The 15,167-nt window shown below is 44.1% G+C and overlaps 4 non-coding genes and 3 pseudogenes across 4 annotated transcripts; all 7 read left to right on the forward strand.

The window, feature by feature from the left end:
• Positions 1-825: 825 nt before the first annotated feature.
• On the forward strand, positions 826-1,000 carry LOC142485522 (U2 spliceosomal RNA; annotated as a pseudogene).
• An 823-nt stretch (positions 1,001-1,823) lies between these two features.
• Positions 1,824-2,014, forward strand: LOC142485488 (U2 spliceosomal RNA). The gene has a single exon (XR_012798531.1). It is a non-coding gene; the product is annotated as a U2 spliceosomal RNA (small nuclear RNA).
• An 823-nt stretch (positions 2,015-2,837) lies between these two features.
• LOC142485489 (U2 spliceosomal RNA) lies at positions 2,838-3,028 on the forward strand. Its single transcript, XR_012798532.1, has one exon. It is a non-coding gene; the product is annotated as a U2 spliceosomal RNA (small nuclear RNA).
• Positions 3,029-9,028: 6,000 nt separating this feature from the next.
• LOC142485511 (U2 spliceosomal RNA) lies at positions 9,029-9,215 on the forward strand. Its single transcript, XR_012798554.1, has one exon. It is a non-coding gene; the product is annotated as a U2 spliceosomal RNA (small nuclear RNA).
• Positions 9,216-10,771: 1,556 nt separating this feature from the next.
• On the forward strand, positions 10,772-10,977 carry LOC142485516 (U2 spliceosomal RNA; annotated as a pseudogene).
• A 2,783-nt stretch (positions 10,978-13,760) lies between these two features.
• Positions 13,761-13,937, forward strand: LOC142485530 (U2 spliceosomal RNA; annotated as a pseudogene).
• An 823-nt stretch (positions 13,938-14,760) lies between these two features.
• LOC142485490 (U2 spliceosomal RNA) lies at positions 14,761-14,951 on the forward strand. The gene has a single exon (XR_012798533.1). It is a non-coding gene; the product is annotated as a U2 spliceosomal RNA (small nuclear RNA).
• The last annotated feature ends 216 nt before the right edge of the window (positions 14,952-15,167 follow it).

A 15,167-nucleotide genomic window follows, 5' to 3' on the forward strand; every position in this document is an offset into this window, starting at 1 on the left:
GTTTGAGAACTGTGGGCAGGATAGTGGGAAGGAGAATGAGTTAGGAGAGGAAGAGGGTGTGTCGATGGAGGAGGAAGAGGAAGAGAGAGTGTCGGTGGAGGAGGAAGAGAGTGTGTCTGTGAAGGAGGAAGAGAGTGTGTCTGTGGAGGAGGAAGAGAGTGTGGTTGTGGAGGAGGAAGAGAGTGTGTCTGTGGAGGTAAAGGGGGAGGAAATGGAAGGTAGTGAAGAGGGGAATGAGGAGAGAATTAAAAAGGTGTTCCAGGAGGAAATAAGAATGGTAAATGTTTGGGCTATGATTTGTAGTAACGAGCAGTTAAAGGAGGCCATAGAGGATGTATATAGAATGTTTTTGGATAAATATAGGGTTCGTAATATAAAGGAAAAAATCCTGATATGAAAAGTGAATTAATGATAAATATGTTTGGTTTTTGAAATAGAATGGAATTATATGTTAGTGGTCAGTGAGTGGTTTTTGTTGATTACCGAATGTAAATATAGGTTATGTCAAGTGTGGTGATATGTTTTGAAAAATGTGTATTTATGTGGATGAAGACATAAAAGCTGTAATGGTTTGAGTTAGAGGGGATGGGAATGTGTGGGATGTGGAATTATGAAGTGTAGGTTTTGTTCTGTATAAATATGATTGTCACAGAGATAATTTCTGTATTTATGAAAAGTAAGGGATATATGTGGAATTAAGAAATGTAGGTTTTGTTTCTGTATAAGAATTAGTGTGTATATATGCTAATGAAATGTATACTGTTTTATTTTAAATTTCGAAAAAGTGGAAAAAATTTTGTAAAACTTTATCTTTATGTTTGAATAAAAACTTTGGAAAACAAAAAAATCTGTTCTTATCAGTTTAATATCTGATACGTCCCCTATCTGGGGACCATATATTAAATGGATTTTTAGAACAGGGAGATGGAAGAAGAGCTTGCTCTGTCCACTCCACGCATTGACCTGGTATTGCAGTACCTCCAGGACCGGTGCACTTCCCTTTGGGGATATTTGGCTTGTATCAAAAAATAGAAACAAATGACTGTCTGACAGAAAAAAAACAAACATGCATTTTTGGCTCTTTCTTTTGCAAAGAAAGAAGAAGATGAAATGACGACAAAATAAAGCCTCCTTCTTTTTGCTGTGTCTTGTTTGCTCTTTTGCGTGGCTTCTTACTTTCTTTTCTTTTCAGCTCCTCCTCGCATGGAGCAGGAGTGCCGCCTGCTGCCTAGCCTAATTCAGTCCGAACGAGCAGATGCCTAAGAAACTCCTGTTGAAGCTGTATCCAAATAGCCTGCATAGCAAACACTGCAGCAGCAAGCAGCAAGCAGCAAGCAGCAAATGCCTTGACTTGCTGGCTTCTTGTCACAATGGCTGGCTGGCTGAAATGACCTGAACTGAAAAGCCCAGCCACTGGCTGCTTGCATGCTTGCTGCCTGAGTTTCATGGCAGCCCGGACGAGTCGGCTAGCAGAGAAAAAGTGGGCGGTTCCTATGCAAATAAGCAGACGAAGCCTGGTGCCGGAAAAAGAACTGGAAGCATGTGCCTTTTTGGCTGTTTGCTGGCCATGCGGGCCCCCCAGCAGTGTGTGCGGCTGCTTTTCTTTACTCCATAGAAAGTCTTTGGCTTTTGCATCCGTCGTCGTCGTCGCCGCCGCTGCTGCATAGACTCCCCGGGGCTGTGTCGGGAGGAGCGGAGGGACTGGAGGCAGGCCTGCTGGGGGAGGAGGCGAGCGGGCAGCCAGCGGCTCCCTCTGCCCTTCTCCCTAAAGCGTAGCGCCCCTGGCCGTCGGGCGGCGCTCAGGCGGGGGCCCATTTCTGGTTATCGCTTCTCGGCCTTTTGGCTAAGATCAAGTGTAGTATCTGTTCTTATCAGTTTAATATCTGATACGTCCCCTATCTGGGGACCATATATTAAATGGATTTTTAGAACAGGGAGATGGAAGAAGAGCTTGCTCTGTCCACTCCACGCATTGACCTGGTATTGCAGTACCTCCAGGACCGGTGCACTTCCCTTTGGGGATATTTGGCTTGTATCAAAAAATAGAAACAAATGACTGTCTGACAGAAAAAAAACAAACATGCATTTTTGGCTCTTTCTTTTGCAAAGAAAGAAGAAGATGAAATGACGACAAAATAAAGCCTCCTTCTTTTTGCTGTGTCTTGTTTGCTCTTTTGCGTGGCTTCTTACTTTCTTTTCTTTTCAGCTCCTCCTCGCATGGAGCAGGAGTGCCGCCTGCTGCCTAGCCTAATTCAGTCCGAACGAGCAGATGCCTAAGAAACTCCTGTTGAAGCTGTATCCAAATAGCCTGCATAGCAAACACTGCAGCAGCAAGCAGCAAGCAGCAAGCAGCAAATGCCTTGACTTGCTGGCTTCTTGTCACAATGGCTGGCTGGCTGAAATGACCTGAACTGAAAAGCCCAGCCACTGGCTGCTTGCATGCTTGCTGCCTGAGTTTCATGGCAGCCCGGACGAGTCGGCTAGCAGAGAAAAAGTGGGCGGTTCCTATGCAAATAAGCAGACGAAGCCTGGTGCCGGAAAAAGAACTGGAAGCATGTGCCTTTTTGGCTGTTTGCTGGCCATGCGGGCCCCCCAGCAGTGTGTGCGGCTGCTTTTCTTTACTCCATAGAAAGTCTTTGGCTTTTGCATCCGTCGTCGTCGTCGCCGCCGCTGCTGCATAGACTCCCCGGGGCTGTGTCGGGAGGAGCGGAGGGACTGGAGGCAGGCCTGCTGGGGGAGGAGGCGAGCGGGCAGCCAGCGGCTCCCTCTGCCCTTCTCCCTAAAGCGTAGCGCCCCTGGCCGTCGGGCGGCGCTCAGGCGGGGGCCCATTTCTGGTTATCGCTTCTCGGCCTTTTGGCTAAGATCAAGTGTAGTATCTGTTCTTATCAGTTTAATATCTGATACGTCCCCTATCTGGGGACCATATATTAAATGGATTTTTAGAACAGGGAGATGGAAGAAGAGCTTGCTCTGTCCACTCCACGCATTGACCTGGTATTGCAGTACCTCCAGGACCGGTGCACTTCCCTTTGGGGATATTTGGCTTGTATCAAAAAATAGAAACAAATGACTGTCTGACAGAAAAAAAACAAACATGCATTTTTGGCTCTTTCTTTTGCAAAGAAAGAAGAAGATGAAATGACGACAAAATAAAGCCTCCTTCTTTTTGCTGTGTCTTGTTTGCTCTTTTGCGTGGCTTCTTACTTTCTTTTCTTTTCAGCTCCTCCTCGCATGGAGCAGGAGTGCCGCCTGCTGCCTAGCCTAATTCAGTCCGAACGAGCAGATGCCTAAGAAACTCCTGTTGAAGCTGTATCCAAATAGCCTGCATAGCAAACACTGCAGCAGCAAGCAGCAAGCAGCAAGCAGCAAATGCCTTGACTTGCTGGCTTCTTGTCACAATGGCTGGCTGGCTGAAATGACCTGAACTGAAAAGCCCAGCCACTGGCTGCTTGCATGCTTGCTGCCTGAGTTTCATGGCAGCCCGGACGAGTCGGCTAGCAGAGAAAAAGTGGGCGGTTCCTATGCAAATAAGCAGACGAAGCCTGGTGCCGGAAAAAGAACTGGAAGCATGTGCCTTTTTGGCTGTTTGCTGGCCATGCGGGCCCCCCAGCAGTGTGTGCGGCTGCTTTTCTTTACTCCATAGAAAGTCTTTGGCTTTTGCATCCGTCGTCGTCGTCGCCGCCGCTGCTGCATAGACTCCCCGGGGCTGTGTCGGGAGGAGCGGAGGGACTGGAGGCAGGCCTGCTGGGGGAGGAGGCGAGCGGGCAGCCAGCGGCTCCCTCTGCCCTTCTCCCTAAAGCGTAGCGCCCCTGGCCGTCGGGCGGCGCTCAGGCGGGGGCCCATTTCTGGTTATCGCTTCTCGGCTTTTGGCTAAGACCAAGTGTCTTGGGCCGTTTCGAGGAGGGATCAACACGATGTCGTACGACGACGGAACTGTGCCGGCTTACGCGCGGCTTAAGGACTCGGTAAGATTCGAATTCACTGAAATCGACAGGAAAGGGAAAGACCTGGGATACATCGTTAAGAAACTTTTATTGGGACTGTTTGGAATGAAAGTGGAATATATTTTGGCTATACAGGACTATCCCAGAAGGGGGGTGTATGATGTGACTTTTACAAACGCTTTCAATTGCACGAACTTTCACAAAAAACTAAAGGAAAAGATTGATGATCCCCTCCTGCAAGGAGTTAGGGTCACACTGCACCACCCCAATGAAGAGGTACTGCTAATTGTAAAGATGTACTCCCCACACGTACCTGCAAGTGAGATCAAGATGTACTTAGACAGATACTGTGAAAAAGTTGTTTTTGTGGGAAATATAAATAACGAATATGGTATCTGGACTTCAAAAAGAAAATTCTTAGTCATCTTTAAAAAAGACCCAGATGGGGTTAATGGGAAAATGAGGCCCCCAGCCAGGTTTAAACTGGGCAAGTTTAATGGGGACTTGTACTATACAGGAATGCCTTTATATTGCCGTTTATGCACAAAATTCGGCCACACAAAAGAATTCTGCAAAGAGGATAAGCATTGCACCAACTGTGAGGCCTCAGACCATGACCTAAAAGACTGCAAAGCGATGAGGAAATGTAATCTATGCCAAAAAACAGGACATGTTTACATGTTCTGCCCTCAACGCTCACGCACAAACATGGAGGAGCAAAAAAAATCAAAGGAACCAGAGCAAACAAATGGAGGCCTGACCCTGGAGAACGCAGAGGAATCAGCAACCAAAGATGAGTCACCTGTGGCTGTAGAGGAAACGCCCGAAGAAATGCTAACCCCTGGAGAGCCAAGACTACCAGTAACACCTGGAGCAGATGATGACAGAGCAGAGTCAAAAGAACACTCGGAGGCGGAGGCTTCGGAGGGTTCTGGAGACGGGCACTGGGACACTGCAAGGGCTAAAAGGAGTAAAACCTCCCAGGGGAAAGAGCAAAGGAAAAGAACAGCAAAAGTTAAAACCAACGTGGAAGTCATGCGTCCTGGGGTGGAGCTGGCCACCAGATACTTAGTTTTACAAGACTTGGAGGCGGCTGATATTCTGCAAGAATCTGGGGAAATGGACACACTATCAGGTACGGAGGTAATAGAAGGCTTTTATACTGATCCTTATGGAGGACTTGAGAATGTCTCTCCGTGTTCAGATGAATACCTTGAACCAGATGCAGTTGTGAGTTTCACAGGTATGGAAAAGACAGACTTTGAAGAAATAGAGTCAGAAATGGAATTTCAAACTTAAAATGGCGGTTTTAAAAGGTATATCTTTTAATGTGAGGAGCATAAAAGATAGAAAAAGAAGGAGAATGATGTTTGATTATCTGACTACATTGAGTGTGACAGTTTTTTTCTTACAGGAATGTGGTATTGCGCATATGCAAAATTATAATGAATATGCAAATGACTGGTCACAGGGGCCATCAGTGTGGTCAGGATCAAATGAAAATAAATCAGCTGGGGTTGCCATTTTATTCAAAGGGAATGTAGAAATAATGTCTGTAAACGAAATAAAACCGGGTAGACTTGTAAAAGTCAGTACATTAATAGATGGCTGCAGATGGGATTTTATTAATGTATATACTCCCCCTGATAAGCAAGAAAGATCAGAAACACTTCAGCTTTTAACCCTTTTTATGGACAGTTCTTGTCCTCAAATAATAAGCGGGGATTTTAACTGCATTTTAAAGGGAGAAAAAAGATTGGGGAAAAATGTCAGTAGAAATTTTGACAAAACTTCAGGGCAATTAGAAAATATAAAAACGGATTTTAGATTACAGGATGTTTTTAAAGTGTGTAACCCTAGAAAGCCAGAAGCGGAGGGAATGACCTGGAGCAATGGGATAACCTGCTCCAGGATAGATTTTTGTTTTTGTTCTAAAGAACTAAAGCCTTTAAAATGTGTTTTAATAGAGAATATTTTATCAGATCATAAAATCTTAACTTTTACAATAAAAAGCGACGAAGTAAAGAAAAGAAATAAAAGTGAATGGAAATTAAATACTAGTTTGCTGGAAGATAAAGATATATGTGACAATTTTAGGAAAAGTTTTAAAGAATGGCAAAAACAAAAGGAACCAGGCACTTTAGCTTTTAAATGGTGGGAAGATATAAAAAGAAAGACAAAATTTTTTTTCATAAAAGCAGGACAGGGGAAAGCAAGGGAAAAAAGGGTTTTTTTTGAAAACCTAAATATACAATTACAAACCTTGCATAAATTAAAAGACATAGGATGTGTGGTTGAAGGAGAAATAGCTGAAGCAAAAAAACAAATAAAAAAACTCTTAAGGGCAAGAGGGAAAGAAATTGTTTTTAATTCCAGAATAAAACACATAGAAGAAAATGAAAAATGTACCAGATATTTTTTTAAGAAAAAGAATGAGAAAAAAGAATTAATTGAAGAAATGGAAGGGGAAAAAACTTTACAAGGTATTCTTTTAAAAGTGGCAGCCTTTTATAAAGAACTTTTTAATAAAAAGAAGATTGATAAATATTTTACAGAGGATGCTTTAAAAGAAATAACGCTTGTTTTAAATAAAGATGATCAAGGTTTTTTAAAAGAAGATCTTAAAATAGAAGAAATCTTAGAGGTTATTAAAAGTTTTAAAACAAACAAGGTACCAGGCAAAGACGGGTTACCAATAGAATTTTATGTCACCTTCTGGGATATTTTAAAAGAAGATCTACTGGGTATTCTTAAAGAGTGTTTTGTCTTTAAAAAATTGCCATCTTCATGGAAAAAGGGCACAGTGACACTTATATATAAAAAAGGAGATAAGACAGATATTAAAAACTGGAGACCTATTACGCTCTTAAACTCTGATTATAAAATTTTAGCAAAAATATGTGCAAACCGGTTTAAAAAAGTGGTGGATAAGGTAATACATAGTAATCAAGTATGTGCAATCCCAGGAAGGAACATCTGGGAGAATTTAAACCTGGTTAAAAATATTATAAATAATACAAAAGAGAGGGGACAGAAATTAATGATTTTATCAATCGATTTTGAAAAGGCTTTTGATAGAGTTTCCCATGAATTTTTGTTTTTGGTGTTAAATAAAATGGGAATACCAGAGTGTTTTTTAAATGTTCTTAAATCTTTTTATGATGGTTGTTCAAGCGAGTTTTTAATTAATGGTTTTAGAACTGAAAGTGTGATACTAGAGTCGGGAGTAAAGCAGGGGTGCCCCCTTTCTCCCCTATTGTTCATTTGTGCCCTGGAACCACTGTTATGCGTCATTAGAAAAGACAAGATGATCAGGGGTGTTGCCCTACCAGGAGGGGGAGGTGTAGAGGCAAAAGTAATTGGCTACATGGATGATATTACAATTTTTTGTAAAGACCAAATATCATTAAAAAGAACCATTAAACAGTTAGAATTTTTTAGTGTAGCTTCGGGTTTTAAAGTTAATTTTAACAAAAGTAATATCCTAAAAATCGGACAGTGGGAACCCCTAACTATACCAGATATCCCAATAAAAGAATCAGTTGACATTCTGGGTGTTAATTTTAATGAACAAAATGAAGGAGATCAAAACTGGGAAAAATGTATAAAAAAAATCAAGAAAAAAATCACGATGTGGTATTTAAGGGAATTAACAATGGAAGGCAAAATTTTAATAATAAAAATGGTTATTCTTCCAATCTTGCTATATATAGGTTTAGTGTTCCCTCCCTCCACTGGAGACATACAGAAAATAACAAGGTTGTGTTGTGTTTTTTTGTGGAGTTCACAAAACGAAAAATTAAAAAGGGAAATTATCTATAAAGAAAAGAATAACGGGGGAAGGGGCTTCCCAGAATTAAGGTTATTTCTGTATGTTAAGTATTTTTCCTTTTGCCTTTTAAACCTGGGACGGGGAAATTATTGGTCTATATTTTTAAAGTATGAAATAGGTTTTTTTGCAAGAAAATATAAATGGTTTGTAACATCGTTAAAAACACCCCATGTTTTAAATTTGTCAGATACTTATAAGATTTTAGATAAAATTTTAAATGAATTTAGTTTACAAAACAAATCCTTAGAAGAAGTTACAGACCAAAAAAAGTTGACCAAGAGCATAAAAAAAGGAGAAAAGATGTGCATTATCCCAAATGTAAATGAGCAGGGATGTAAAAAAGCCTGGGAAAGGGTGTCAGAAAAGGAGCTTTTTAATAACCAAAAGGACATTACATGGTTATGTGCGCACCAAGCTTTGCCAGGCAAGTTCTTCCAACACAGAAGGGGCCTGGCGATGAGCGCCAAGTGCCCAAGGGAGAATTGTCCACACGATGAGACAACTTTACATATTATGTGGTCATGTAATTATGCTAAAAAGGTGTGGGGAAGAGTTTTCTTGCTCTTGCAGTGGATTGGTGGTTTAAAAATTTTAGACCCAGATGTAGTTTTTTTCGGGAGTTTTGAACTTAAAAACAAAAATCAAAACATTATTACCTGGAAAATAATTAATTGTATAAAAGAAGCCTTGTGGAAAGTGAGAAACGTTTTATTATATTTTAGAGAAGAAATACCAGTGAATGATTGCATCTCCCTAGCTTTTAGTCAAATGTATTTATATTATCTCTTGGACAGGAAGAAAGGAAATAAAGAAAGAGAAAGCCTATGGGGAGTACAAATATGGTCCACCATTTTAAAAAAATAAAAACACTGAGACTGGTTTTTAAATAAATTTCTTTAAATGTAACTGTAAAAAAAATGTTCCAAATGCTTTTACAAAAGGGAAAAGTTTTTAAAAATAGTCAAAAGTTGTGTTTAAAAGCAAAATAGTTGCTGATTAATTGGCAGTTTTTGTGCCTTTTGGGTCCCTTTTTGTGGGGCATCGGAGAGTAGAGGTGGGCCGATGCTCCCCCCCGCAGCAGGAGGCTGCGGGGGAAAAGCATATGAAGATATGTTACAGAAATGCAAAATTTGTTACAAGAATGTGATATGGACTAAAAATCCTATTGCTTATGTTGGGGTTCTTGTAATGTTGGGGAGGTTTTTTATTTTTCAAAAAGTTTGAGTTTCTCTTTTTTCTGTAACTAGGATATATGTCTTTTTCGAAATAAAAAAAAAAAAAAAAAATCTGTTCTTATCAGTTTAATATCTGATACGTCCCCTATCTGGGGACCATATATTAAATGGATTTTTAGAACAGGGAGATGGAAGAAGAGCTTGCTCTGTCCACTCCACGCATTGACCTGGTATTGCAGTACCTCCAGGACCGGTGCACTTCCCTTTGGGGATATTTGGCTTGTATCAAAAAATAGAAACAAATGACTGTCTGACAGAAAAAAAACAAACATGCATTTTTGGCTCTTTCTTTTGCAAAGAAAGAAGAAGATGAAATGACGACAAAATAAAGCCTCCTTCTTTTTGCTGTGTCTTGTTTGCTCTTTTGCGTGGCTTCTTACTTTCTTTTCTTTTCAGCTCCTCCTCGCATGGAGCAGGAGTGCCGCCTGCTGCCTAGCCTAATTCAGTCCGAACGAGCAGATGCCTAAGAAACTCCTGTTGAAGCTGTATCCAAATAGCCTGCATAGCAAACACTGCAGCAGCAAGCAGCAAGCAGCAAGCAGCAAATGCCTTGACTTGCTGGCTTCTTGTCACAATGGCTGGCTGGCTGAAATGACCTGAACTGAAAAGCCCAGCCACTGGCTGCTTGCATGCTTGCTGCCTGAGTTTCATGGCAGCCCGGACGAGTCGGCTAGCAGAGAAAAAGTGGGCGGTTCCTATGCAAATAAGCAGACGAAGCCTGGTGCCGGAAAAAGAACTGGAAGCATGTGCCTTTTTGGCTGTTTGCTGGCCATGCGGGCCCCCCAGCAGTGTGTGCGGCTGCTTTTCTTTACTCCATAGAAAGTCTTTGGCTTTTGCATCCGTCGTCGTCGTCGCCGCCGCTGCTGCATAGACTCCCCGGGGCTGTGTCGGGAGGAGCGGAGGGACTGGAGGCAGGCCTGCTGGGGGAGGAGGCGAGCGGGCAGCCAGCGGCTCCCTCTGCCCTTCTCCCTAAAGCGTAGCGCCCCTGGCCGTCGGGCGGCGCTCAGGCGGGGGCCCATTTCTGGTTATCGCTTCTCGGCCTTTTGGCTAAGATCAAGTGTAGGGTCTGTCCTGTGAAGGATGGCCCTAGTTGCATCACTTGGTCTGGTCATGGGCTGAGAGGGCGGATGCAAAGTAGCCCGGGCTTTTAATCTTGCACCACCAGGCGTGGAAAACCTGGTGGAGTATCACTTGCTGCACTGTGGTTGGTCGTTTTGGGCGTCCGGCCACCACTTAAGAGCACTTGATCTGCACTGATTTTATTGCACCGTCCCCTATTTTTCCCGCACTTTGGCCCCCCTTATTGCCTTCCGCTGAGGGGACAAGCCAATATTTTTTTCACCCGCCTGGCCTTGCAAAGGGCTGGGCGTGCACTCGTGCACACTTTTTTGTGTCGTCTGTCAGAGCACTTCCTGCACTGCATCACACAGCGCACAGGAGCACTTGCACTATGAACTTTTTTTGTTTGTTGGTGTCGGGTTATAGTCACCCTTCTTTCTTCGGAGAGCGAGAAGACTAAGTGCTGGTCGGTGGTCACCCCTCCTTCGGGAAAAGACTGCGGTGGGTTAGTAGGCGTACGCTGAAAACCCTAAAGACTTGGACCCTCCTGCGGCGCAGCTGCACTAGGAGGGAACGAGAAGGACGTCGGACTCTTCGGAGGAAGACGTCATGGAACCGGACTAGCCTACTCTTCGGAGAAGACTGTCACATGTGGAGCGCACCTGGTCTCACTGGACCACGAGCACGGTTTTTGAGGTGGAATCACTTTTTCACCACCCGGGCTACAGGAAAAAAAAAAAAAAAAAAAAAAAAATCTGTTCTTATCAGTTTAATATCTGATACGTCCCCTATCTGGGGACCATATATTAAATGGATTTTTAGAACAGGGAGATGGAAGAAGAGCTTGCTCTGTCCACTCCACGCATTGACCTGGTATTGCAGTACCTCCAGGACCGGTGCACTTCCCTTTGGGGATATTTGGCTTGTATCAAAAAATAGAAACAAATGACTGTCTGACAGAAAAAAAACAAACATGCATTTTTGGCTCTTTCTTTTGCAAAGAAAGAAGAAGATGAAATGACGACAAAATAAAGCCTCCTTCTTTTTGCTGTGTCTTGTTTGCTCTTTTGCGTGGCTTCTTACTTTCTTTTCTTTTCAGCTCCTCCTCGCATGGAGCAGGAGTGCCGCCTGCTGCCTAGCCTAATTCAGTCCGAACGAGCAGATGCCTAAGAAACTCCTGTTGAAGCTGTATCCAAATAGCCTGCATAGCAAACACTGCAGCAGCAAGCAGCAAGCAGCAAGCAGCAAATGCCTTGACTTGCTGGCTTCTTGTCACAATGGCTGGCTGGCTGAAATGACCTGAACTGAAAAGCCCAGCCACTGGCTGCTTGCATGCTTGCTGCCTGAGTTTCATGGCAGCCCGGACGAGTCGGCTAGCAGAGAAAAAGTGGGCGGTTCCTATGCAAATAAGCAGACGAAGCCTGGTGCCGGAAAAAGAACTGGAAGCATGTGCCTTTTTGGCTGTTTGCTGGCCATGCGGGCCCCCCAGCAGTGTGTGCGGCTGCTTTTCTTTACTCCATAGAAAGTCTTTGGCTTTTGCATCCGTCGTCGTCGTCGCCGCCGCTGCTGCATAGACTCCCCGGGGCTGTGTCGGGAGGAGCGGAGGGACTGGAGGCAGGCCTGCTGGGGGAGGAGGCGAGCGGGCAGCCAGCGGCTCCCTCTGCCCTTCTCCCTAAAGCGTAGCGCCCCTGGCCGTCGGGCGGCGCTCAGGCGGGGGCCCATTTCTGGTTATCGCTTCTCGGCCTTTTGGCTCAGATCATTGTGTCTGAGTCAGGGGCTTAGCTGGGACTGTGTCACCTTGGCCTTGCGGCATCGGCTCGAAAGAGTCTTAAGCCGCATGCTGCTTTTGGGGTGACACGCCATCCCGAGCAGTTTCGGAGGGCGAGCGATGGCGACTTTTAATGAAGTGCGCTTGAAGAACACAGTCAGATTCCTGGTTGGTGAGGAATATCGGTCGGTGGAGATGCTGAAGCGGATTGTCGAGAAGGTGCTGCGGGAGCTTTGTGATGTCGGGACGAAGAAATTGTTTTGCGTCCAGGATTTCCCTCGCCAGGGAATTTATGACGTCACGTTTCACCAAGAGGGGGATGCCTCCAAGGTGTACGAAATCTGCAAGGAAAGAGCGGAGAGTGACATGCTACGAGGGATTTCGGTAATACCTTGTTTTATGATGGAAGAGCGCCAGGTTCTTGTCCACATGTACAACCCGTACACGAGCAAGCAGAATATCACCATGTTTCTGGAAAGATATTGCTCAGTAGTGAAAGGAGGATTTGAGCAGGTGAACGTTTACGGAGTGTATAACGGGAAAAGGAAGTACTGGGTACGGTTCAAGAAAGACCCATCGTGTGTTGGAGGTGTGAGACAGCCCCCTGCCAGTTTCAGCATTGGAGGGGATCGTGGGTTTATTACCTACAAAGGACAGCCGATGTATTGTCGTAATTGTTTCACATATGGACATACCAAAGAAGGTTGTGAAAGATCGGGAGTAGTCTGCAGGGTGTGTGGCAAGGATGGGCACACTGCTGCGGGCTGTAAGGCACCCCGTAAATGTGACATTTGTGGGGAGGAGGGTCATTTGATGCGGCAGTGTACGCGGAAATCTTATGCTCAAGCAACAACGGAAGAGGAAGTGTTTGAGGAGGGAATGGAGACTGGGGGAAATATTCTGTCACCAGAAAGTGATGCAGTAGAAGAAACCCCAGAGCTTGGGGTAGATCCTTTTGTTGAGGAAATGTATTTAGAGAACTTAAAGCAAGAAAGAGAAAAGGAAGTTGGAGCAGAAGTATCCCAAAAAATAGGGGAGGGTGGAGTGAAGAAGGTGGTGAAAGTTTTGGAACAGGCCTTGGATGAGAAAATTAAGGTGTTGGCAGAGGAAGCTAGAAAAAAGGAAGAGGCAGAGATGGAACAGGGGGGAGGAGGGGAAGAAGTTTTAACAGGTGCGTCCGTTTTAAGCCTTGAGGTAGAGAAGGATAAGAGAAAGGAGACTCAGGAAGAAGCAATGGAGGTGTCTGCGGCGGAAAAAAAAGTGTTAAAACGTAGAACAGAGCAGGAAGGAATAACAGAACCAAAGTGGGAGAAGGTAGCACATAGAAAACAGAAGGTTATAGAAAGTGGGAGTGATAGTTCATCTTCACAAAGTGGAGGAAGTGATCAAAAACAAAAGGGAATCAAAGTACAGAGACAAGGAAGTGGAGTAAGCGGAAGTGAGAGTAAGGGAGAAGGGAAAGTGTTAAGTGCGAGAGTGAGGGAAACCTGGCCAATGTATGGGACGCCAAGGGAAAGACTCATGGAGGACAAAGCGGATGAGATTGAAAGGAAAGTGGGAAATAATCAGTTCTGGATGAAAATGGTCAGAACAGAACTAAAGGGACTAACCATAGAACAGCAGGTAGACTGGCTAGAGAAGGAAGTGATTGTTAGAAGAGCAAAATCTTCAAGTAAGGATTTTGGGGTGTTTTTTGAAACTATGCAAAAGAAATATCCAGATATTAATGTAAACACAATTTATAAGTATGGTAGTTTTAAATAAGGGATTTGTTGGAAGTAGAATGTGTTTTGAAGTTTTTTGTGAAGTAACTGGGATTTTTTTGTATTGGAAAATTATGAAAGAATAATTTTTAATCTTTGCTTGTAAAGTTATTATTTGAAAAGATTTATTATTTACTGTCTGTAAATATATGAATGTGAATAAACATTTAAAAACAAAAAAAATCTGTTCTTATCAGTTTAATATCTGATACGTCCCCTATCTGGGGACCATATATTAAATGGATTTTTAGAACAGGGAGATGGAAGAAGAGCTTGCTCTGTCCACTCCACGCATTGACCTGGTATTGCAGTACCTCCAGGACCGGTGCACTTCCCTTTGGGGATATTTGGCTTGTATCAAAAAATAGAAACAAATGACTGTCTGACAGAAAAAAAACAAACATGCATTTTTGGCTCTTTCTTTTGCAAAGAAAGAAGAAGATGAAATGACGACAAAATAAAGCCTCCTTCTTTTTGCTGTGTCTTGTTTGCTCTTTTGCGTGGCTTCTTACTTTCTTTTCTTTTCAGCTCCTCCTCGCATGGAGCAGGAGTGCCGCCTGCTGCCTAGCCTAATTCAGTCCGAACGAGCAGATGCCTAAGAAACTCCTGTTGAAGCTGTATCCAAATAGCCTGCATAGCAAACACTGCAGCAGCAAGCAGCAAGCAGCAAGCAGCAAATGCCTTGACTTGCTGGCTTCTTGTCACAATGGCTGGCTGGCTGAAATGACCTGAACTGAAAAGCCCAGCCACTGGCTGCTTGCATGCTTGCTGCCTGAGTTTCATGGCAGCCCGGACGAGTCGGCTAGCAGAGAAAAAGTGGGCGGTTCCTATGCAAATAAGCAGACGAAGCCTGGTGCCGGAAAAAGAACTGGAAGCATGTGCCTTTTTGGCTGTTTGCTGGCCATGCGGGCCCCCCAGCAGTGTGTGCGGCTGCTTTTCTTTACTCCATAGAAAGTCTTTGGCTTTTGCATCCGTCGTCGTCGTCGCCGCCGCTGCTGCATAGACTCCCCGGGGCTGTGTCGGGAGGAGCGGAGGGACTGGAGGCAGGCCTGCTGGGGGAGGAGGCGAGCGGGCAGCCAGCGGCTCCCTCTGCCCTTCTCCCTAAAGCGTAGCGCCCCTGGCCGTCGGGCGGCGCTCAGGCGGGGGCCCATTTCTGGTTATCGCTTCTCGGCCTTTTGGCTAAGATCAAGTGTAGTATCTGTTCTTATCAGTTTAATATCTGATACGTCCCCTATCTGGGGACCATATATTAAATGGATTTTTAGAACAGGGAGATGGAAGAAGAGCTTGCTCTGTCCACTCCACGCATTGACCTGGTATTGCAGTACCTCCAGGACCGGTGCACTTCCCTTTGGGGATATTTGGCTTGTATCAAAAAATAGAAACAAATGACTGTCTGACAGAAAAAAAACAAACATGCATTTTTGGCTCTTTCTTTTGCAAAGAAAGAAGAAGATGAAATGACGACAAAATAAAGCCTCCTTCTTTTTGCTGTGTCTTGTTTGCTCTTTTGCGTGGCTTCTTACTTTCTTTTCTTTTCAGCTCCTCCTCGCATGGAGCAGGAGT

Source organism: Ascaphus truei, unplaced genomic scaffold (assembly GCF_040206685.1).
Source record: "Ascaphus truei isolate aAscTru1 unplaced genomic scaffold, aAscTru1.hap1 HAP1_SCAFFOLD_605, whole genome shotgun sequence".
NCBI lineage: Eukaryota > Metazoa > Chordata > Amphibia > Anura > Ascaphidae > Ascaphus > Ascaphus truei.